The sequence below is a fragment of the Ailuropoda melanoleuca genome, chromosome 9 (genome assembly GCF_002007445.2).
Source record: "Ailuropoda melanoleuca isolate Jingjing chromosome 9, ASM200744v2, whole genome shotgun sequence".
NCBI classification, from domain to species: domain Eukaryota; kingdom Metazoa; phylum Chordata; class Mammalia; order Carnivora; family Ursidae; genus Ailuropoda; species Ailuropoda melanoleuca.
The window spans coordinates 26,693,225-26,700,587 of record NC_048226.1 but is presented as its reverse complement, the minus strand read 5'-3'; the positions used below and the strand labels follow the sequence as shown (position 1 = coordinate 26,700,587).

Genomic DNA, 7,363 nt, shown 5'->3' with positions numbered 1-7,363 from the left:
TGTCTCTCTTTGTGCCTGTTTATATTTCTGTGTGTGTTCCTGTTTCTGTGTGTGGTTAATATGTCTGTGTATAGTGTATGCTTGTGGTATGTGTGTGTCTCTGTGTATGTGTCTGTGTAGTGTCTGTTCTGTGTCTATATGTGTGTCTGTATTTCCTGTGCGTGTATGCAATTTATGTCTGTGTGTGTGTAGTGTCTGTGTGGTGTGCATGTCTGTGTGTGTACTTAACTGTATCTGTGTTTAGTTTGTGTGCCTGTGTGTCTCTGTGTCTGATGTGTCTATGCGTGTGCTTGTGTGTCTCCGTGTTTACGTCTCTTTGTGTGTGTTGTATGAGAGAAAGAGTGAGCTTTCCACAAATGTAACATTGGCCACAGCCCTAGGCCAGAGAGGGAACAGGCAATGAGAAAATAAGAGGAATGCTGGTCAGGCTTATCAGCAATAGCTGAGAACTCTTTAAATGCAGAAGAGAAAAAAGTAGGCAAAACAGTCATTCAGTTGACGTTTTCCTCATTCTTGTTCATAGGGAAAAACCTGTCACAGGAACTTGGCTATCTTCTATAAACTAGACCTTGTAATGGACACGGCGAGCAGACACTATCAGCTTTCAGAGGGTCTGGCCTTTTACCAAGAGCCCTTTTTCTCCATTTCCTGAGCCTCCTGTAGCTCTTGGGGTGAGGGAGCCCTCGTCTCCCAGTCCTTCGGGCTGCCCTGGGTGGGGGAGAGGGGTTGCTCGCGGTGACGTCTGTGGGCGTGGTCAGGCCGGGAGGCGCGGAGGAGGGCTCGCCCCGCCCACGTCCAGCGCCTGCAGAGAGTTTTTCTTATTCCGAGCATTGCTCTCCACTCAGCGTTCCGAAGCTATCAGTTTGGACTTTACAACTTCACTTTTGTTGAGAAAGATCAAGTCTTCAGGCCAGTGGGGAGAAAGGAGGTGAGGAACCAACCTGTCTGTTCTGGGGAGCAGGTAGGGTTTTAATAATCCTGTGTTCAGTTGTTACTTTATGGAGCAAGGAAAGTTCGTCTGTGGGAAAATGAGTAGTTGGTATGAGCACAGGGCGCTCACTCCCAAGCATTTTCTGGATTTGATGGGAGCAGCTCACTAAGAGTCAGGTTCCCAGGACAAACCGGGTGGGCCATGGGGATATTGGGTGGAGTTTGGACGTATTCAGACAGCAAATGTTCTGCTTGAACTGCAGGGCGGCATCTGCTCCCACCGCTGGCTTCACACACACGTGAGCGCTAGTCAGGCGTTTCTGTGCAATGGAATGCACCAGGGGGGAACATTAAATCCCCCAGAGCCTCTTTTTTTCACTGTGGCCACACACAGCGGAGTAAATGGATTTAATGTTGCTAGCTCCTTCCAAGGATATGGATATTAAGCACAAGCTTCCCTGTGTGTGGACATTTTTGTGTTTACAGACCCAGATCTGGGCCAGGAGTTCAGCAGGTGCCTGGCATTCCACCACACAGGACTGCTTGTGAAGTCCCCAGGTGACCCCCCAGGCACTGACTTAGGGATGTGACAACTCCACAATGTGCAGTGATCGTGAGGAAAAGCAAACAGGAGGCTGTTACAGTTGTGGGCAGTTGTGATGTCCTGAATACAAGGCAGTCCATTGTAACCTAAACCACCTAGAAACTCCCATTCCTGAGGTTTGCTTATAGGGGGTGGCATGAGGTCTGTGTCCAGGCTCCTGGGGCAGGACTTGTGGGCTGGGAGCTTGAATGCTCCGTGATACCAACTCTCATAATTGCTAATGAGGATTAAATCTCATTAAAAACAGGTGAAAGCTCTAGATAAACTGTAAAGTACTGCACAAAAACTGCCTGTTACTGCAATTTAGTTTAAAAACTTTTGAGTACAGTTCACACCAGATGTAAAGTGGAAGTGATTTAGGAGCATGAGTTTTACTATACTGATGAAAAGCAAATACTGATACTGGTTTTGTTCTTTGAGAAGTTCATGACCTCTTTGAAGTTAGCTGAGGTCTGAGGAACATCAGGAATTATGGAGGAAAGGAGAGCCCTGGCTGGAGATTTCAGCAGTGCCTACACCTGGGACACCTGGGAAGGGTTTTAAGCCAGAGGACATATGATCTGATGTGTATTTTGGAAAGACCACTGGATTGGGTGGTAGCTAGCTGAGTCCTGCCCACTGAGAGAGGGTACAGCCAGGGTCCAGGGGCACGTCATAGGTAAAGGGTCTACAGGGTGAGGACAGCCCTTAGGCTCTGGGTTTGTGAGCACTTTTGAGACATCAGGGGAGACAAGAAGGCAGCTGCACATAGTGATCTAGGCTGCAGAGGGGAGCTTGGGGACATCACCTGTCCACCAGAGAGATCTAAGCCTCTTGGGAAAGGGAAAAGGAGTAGAGCCTTTTAACTCCAGGGTGTGGGGGAGAGGGTGGGGTTGGGGGGAGGTTGGGCCTGCAGTGGAGACATGTAAGGCCAGAAAAAGGGAAGGGTAACGTAGTGGCTCTCCGTCCTCCTGTGTATTGGAAGTAGAAGATTCCCCACAGACCAGGTCTCTCTGCTTAGCTCCGGTGGGCGGCTGCACCATCTTGCCGAGGCACGTTTACTGTGCCTCCTGGGATGCCCCCTGACGCACCCCTGGGGAGCAGGTTCCTCTCACACAGTCGCCCACACACTGGGCACTGGTGCTACCTGAGTGACCCAGTCCTGCACGCGGTGGGGCCTGACTTCTCCGGCCACTCAGTGGTGCCGCACCGCTGTGGTTTTGGTGCCCCAGCCGGATGTGCCCTGCGAAGCAGGAGGCATGCTCCATGGGAGACGGTAGTGAGGACTCGCCCAAGCGCAAGTCTGTTTTTTGAGGGGCAAAGGACAGTGTCAAACTGGTTTGCAGGTTGGACGAAAGTCAACAACACAGCAACACAGGAATAAGGGGAACAGCCTGAAGTGCAGGTAGGAGAGATGGCCTTTCCCTCGAATGGTGGCTGGTGGCAGGGCCTGGCACAAGGCAGGGGGCAGCCGTGGGCGGCCCACTTCCAGACTGCAGCAGGGTGGCACTGCCCCTGGAGGTCTCGTGGGCGTGCTTTTGAGCACAACCCACTTGTTACCTTCCCTGGGCGCAGCACAGGAAGGGCAACTCTTGTCACAGACTAGGAGACTATTTAAAACGAGAGCATAAAAGGGCAAACAATGCTGTTGGGTTCAACGTTCTAGAAGCTTCTACCCAAGTTCACATGTTGCAAATCCCGTCTGAAGGGATACAGGGTCAGAGTGTGCGCTGGCCTGGTGTGGGGTAGTGTGGTACTCACTGCAGAGACACATGAGCCTTTTCGCAGGGAGAGCTGAGAAGGAGGCTAACCCCCGGGCCTGGCCTGTACCAGCCTCCACCCTCTAGGGGCTGTGCCTGCTCCTTTTCCGGCTTCATCAACTAGAAAAAGTGCAGTGAACTCAGACACCTCTGACGAGCCACGCCCCCACAGACGGCCACGCCCCTGCAGACACAGACCCTACTGCAGGAGCACCCAGCTCCCAGAGCCAAGACCCTGAATGTTACCTGCAGAGGCAGCCACACCCCTGGAGGCACAGCCCCCTGAACAGCTCTGAACTGACTGTGAAGCTTTGGATGTGGGTAGTGCTTAACGTGGAAAGGAACATTGGATGACTGGAGTGTTTTCTTAGGACCTTAGACTATCCACAAGAGGAAAGCATTAGCTGCGGAATGATTTCTTGTTAAGAGTCTCACAGCAGCCATTATACATTTTTTCTTCTTCTCTTTTCATTATTGTATAATGTCAAGTGATTAAAGAACTTGAAGAAAAGTGTCCTTAAAATTTATGTAGGTACCGTATTCCAAACGATGTATATTGCTGCTGCTGACTTACGCAGCAGACCAACGTGTCAGTCTTCATTCAGCAATTCAGTCTGTTTAATTGGCATGCCTGTGCAGGGAATGGCACCGAATCCTCAGGACAGGAGGCATTGCAGTGTGCCAAAAAGACAGTTGTTTAGGTGCAGCTTGCTGGACTGAGGGGCACCAAGAGCAGGTTCCTGGGACCCCTGTCGTACTCATGCTTCCTGTCCCTCATGCCTCTGCCAGCCCATTTGCACCAAACCTGAGCTCTGCTCCATAATGCCAGCAAACTCTACGCTGCCTACAAAACCCCAGCCAAGTTCTGCTGTCAAGAGCTATCAGAAGGGGCTGAGGGTGCCCAAGCTTGGCTGTACCATCTGGGAACACAGCTCACAGATCTCCCCCCTTTGTTACATCCCCTCAATTGTTCAGTCATCTCCTCAGGTCAGAGCAACTAACAACAACTGCTGGACCACGTTGAGAAGGGCCCAAAGGCAGAATTCCATTCCCTCCTCAGTAGGGGCTGATGTTGGAGCCTATTCCCCCTGTGCACTGAGTCCTGGCCTCTGGCCACCCTTGAACCCAGACCTGTCCTCCCAATGAGCTCCTCCCCATGCTGTGGGCACATTTGCAGGAGGAGCAGCAAGGCGAAACAGCACGACCAATGCAGGGTTGGTGAGCTTCAGCTATGCCTCCAGGGAAGGCATGGGTAGGGTGTCAAGTCTGTGGCAGGACAGACCAAGTCCTTGGCAGGAGGGGCCTAGGTAGGTCTTGTAGGACCTGGAGGGATGGGAAAGTGCTGCTACAAGACTGCTGGGGAAGGAAGCAGAGCCAGAGGACAGACACATTCAGGACCAGGTGGGAAGACAGGAGTATTCCACGGGGTTTGAAATGTCAGCCATAATATCTATATTTTTCTAAAAATTGGTGGCAATTTGGTCCTTTTGGTATGAATCTTTCTCAGAAGGAAAGGCCTGGGCTCAGACATGGTGGAGGCTGGGCTGGCAGAGGGGCCCTGCCCCTGTGTTACCACTCAGACCTCACATAGTGGCTCTCCCACCTCTGTCCCTGCTCAGGACACAACTGCATCCAGGGTCTCAGGGGGTGCAGCTCTTCTGCTGACTGCATCTGTCCCAATCTGAGCTCAGCCCAATGCTCAGGGCAGGCTCTGTGGAATCTTTAGGGGTGAACCCCAGGCATCTCTCTGCAAGTCGGACATATTGGGCTCAGTGGGGAGAGGCCAGGCTGAGATTGTGGGTCCCAGAAAAGTACTGCCACAGACTGGGGTGCTGGGGGTGTTCCCAGAGGTTAGTCCATGGGCTACAATGTTGGGAGACTCTTCCCAGAGGATGGGCTGTGGCCTGGGATACTCAGGGTGGGGGGTGCATTTCTAGAGGATGGGTTGGGGTCCTCAGAGGACAGATTGTGGGCTGGAGTGTTGGAAGGTGTTCTGAGAGAGTGATCCATGGGGTGGGGTGTTGGGGTTCCCCCAGAGGACAGACTGTGGGACTGGAGTGTACCAGCCACCTGCGGGAAAATTAATGATGAGGTGCAAGCAGCAGGATTTGAGATATGCTTAGAAGAAATGGATCAGAAAGGTAAGAGAAAAAGACCTCTGGGTGAGCAGAGCCCTTTGTGACCCTGAGAAGGTGGCCAGGGAACTGGCTGAACAAGAGCAGAGGACTGGGCAGTGCTGAGCCAGGGCACAGAGTTCACCATGGGTGGGAGACTCAGCTCACAGCTAGCTGGGTCAAAAGATAGACATCTTCAGAGAGTGGCCAGTGTTTAAAGCCAAGACTGAGATCTTCTCGGGAGGGTGGGTCTAGGGTGGAGGCTGGGAAGAGTGGAAGGAGCCAGCAAAGGAGAATGAGGAAGAGCTAGAGCCTCAGTGAGCCCTGAGACTTAAAGAGAAGGCTGTGCAGGGAAGGCTGCTGAGAACCCAAGAAAGGGCCAGAGCTTCGATGTTATCAGAGGTGGCCCTGACTAGATTGTTTCCCATCAGGTTGAGGGGACATGAGGTTGGTTGAAGCGGGTTCAAGAAAGAAAGAAAGGGGAAGTGAATACAGTGTTTTGAGAAGTTGTGCTATAAAGGACGGGAGAAAAATTGGGTAGTGGCTGGAAAACTCTGTGAAGAAAGATTAAATTTTTTATTTTGAGGTAGATTTACATGTTCCTTTTACCCAGTTTCCTCCAATGGTAACATCTTGCAGAATTATCACAACCAGGATATTCATATCAACACAATCAAGATAGAATTTCCATCACTGCAAGGACCCCCCTCATGTAGCCCTTTGCAGCCACACCCACATCCCTTCTGCCTGCACCACCTGCTTCACCCTGAGCAACCGCTAATCTGTTCTCCATCTCTGTAACATTGTTATTTCAAAAATGCTGTGCATAGGGAAACATACAGGGTATAACCTTTTGGGTTTTGCTTTATTTATTTTTTTTCACTCTGTAGATCCATGCAAGTTGTCGCACACATCACTAGTTGTGCCTTTCTAAGGATAAGGAGGATTCCATGGTATAGATGTACTATAGTTCGGTTAACCACTCATCCATTGACAAACATTTCCAGTTTTGGACGATTATGGATAGAGCTGCTGAGAACATTCATGTACAGGTTTTTGTGTGAACATATGTTTCACTTATCTGCTGGGATAAATGTCCAGGAGGACAATTGCTAGGTTAATTGCTAGGTTGTATGGTTGCTTTTTAAGAAACTGTCAAACTGCTTTCTAGAGGGTCTATACTGTATTATATTCCCACTAGCACTGTGTGAGAGGTCCAGTCTCTACATCCTCTGTCAGCATTTGCTGTTGTCTCTATTCTTTTCATGTTAGCTATTCTCATAAGTGTGTAGTGATATGTCATTATAGTTTTAATTTGCATTTCCCTAATGGCTAATGATGTTGAACATTTTCTCATGTGCTCATTTACTATCTGTATATCCTCCTAAGTGAAGTGATTCTTCTTGTCTTTGCACTTTTTCTCATTTGGTATTTGTTTAATTTTTCAATTTTTCTTACTGTTGAGTTTTGAGAATTCTTTATTATTATTATTATTATTATTATTAGAAATACATTTTTAAAATTTCAGTATAGTTAACATACGGTGTTATATTAGTTTCATTTGTACAATGTAGTGATTCAACAATTCCACACATCATCCTGTGCTCATCATGAAAAGTGTACTCCTTAATCCCCATCATCTATTTCACCCACCCCCTCAATCCTCTCCCCTCTGGTAACCATCAGTTTGTCTCAATAGTTAAGAGTCTTTTTCTTGGCTTGTCTATGTCTCTTCTTTCTCTCTCTCCCTCTCTCTTTTCCCCCTTTGCTCATTTGTTTTGTTTCTTAAATTCCACATATGAGTGAAATTACATGGTATTTATCTTTCTCTGACTGACTTATTTCACTTAGCATATACTCTCTAGCTGCATCCATGTTGTTGCAAATGGCAAGATTTCTTTCTTTTTTATGGCTGAATAATATTACATTGTATATATACTACTACTTTATCCATTCATCTATAGATGGACACTTGG

The 7,363-nt window shown here is 48.9% G+C and overlaps 1 protein-coding gene across 2 annotated transcripts in view; it reads left to right on the top strand.

Moving 5' to 3' along the window:
- Positions 1 to 805: 805 nt before the first annotated feature.
- OCA2 (OCA2 melanosomal transmembrane protein) overlaps positions 806 to 7,363 on the top strand; it is a 437,584-nt gene continuing 431,026 nt past the window's right edge. For both annotated transcript variants that reach the window (XM_034667989.1, XM_034667990.1), the window contains exon 1: positions 806 to 928. The gene's annotated coding sequence lies outside the window, so the exon portion shown is untranslated. The remainder of the gene's footprint in view (positions 929 to 7,363) is intronic.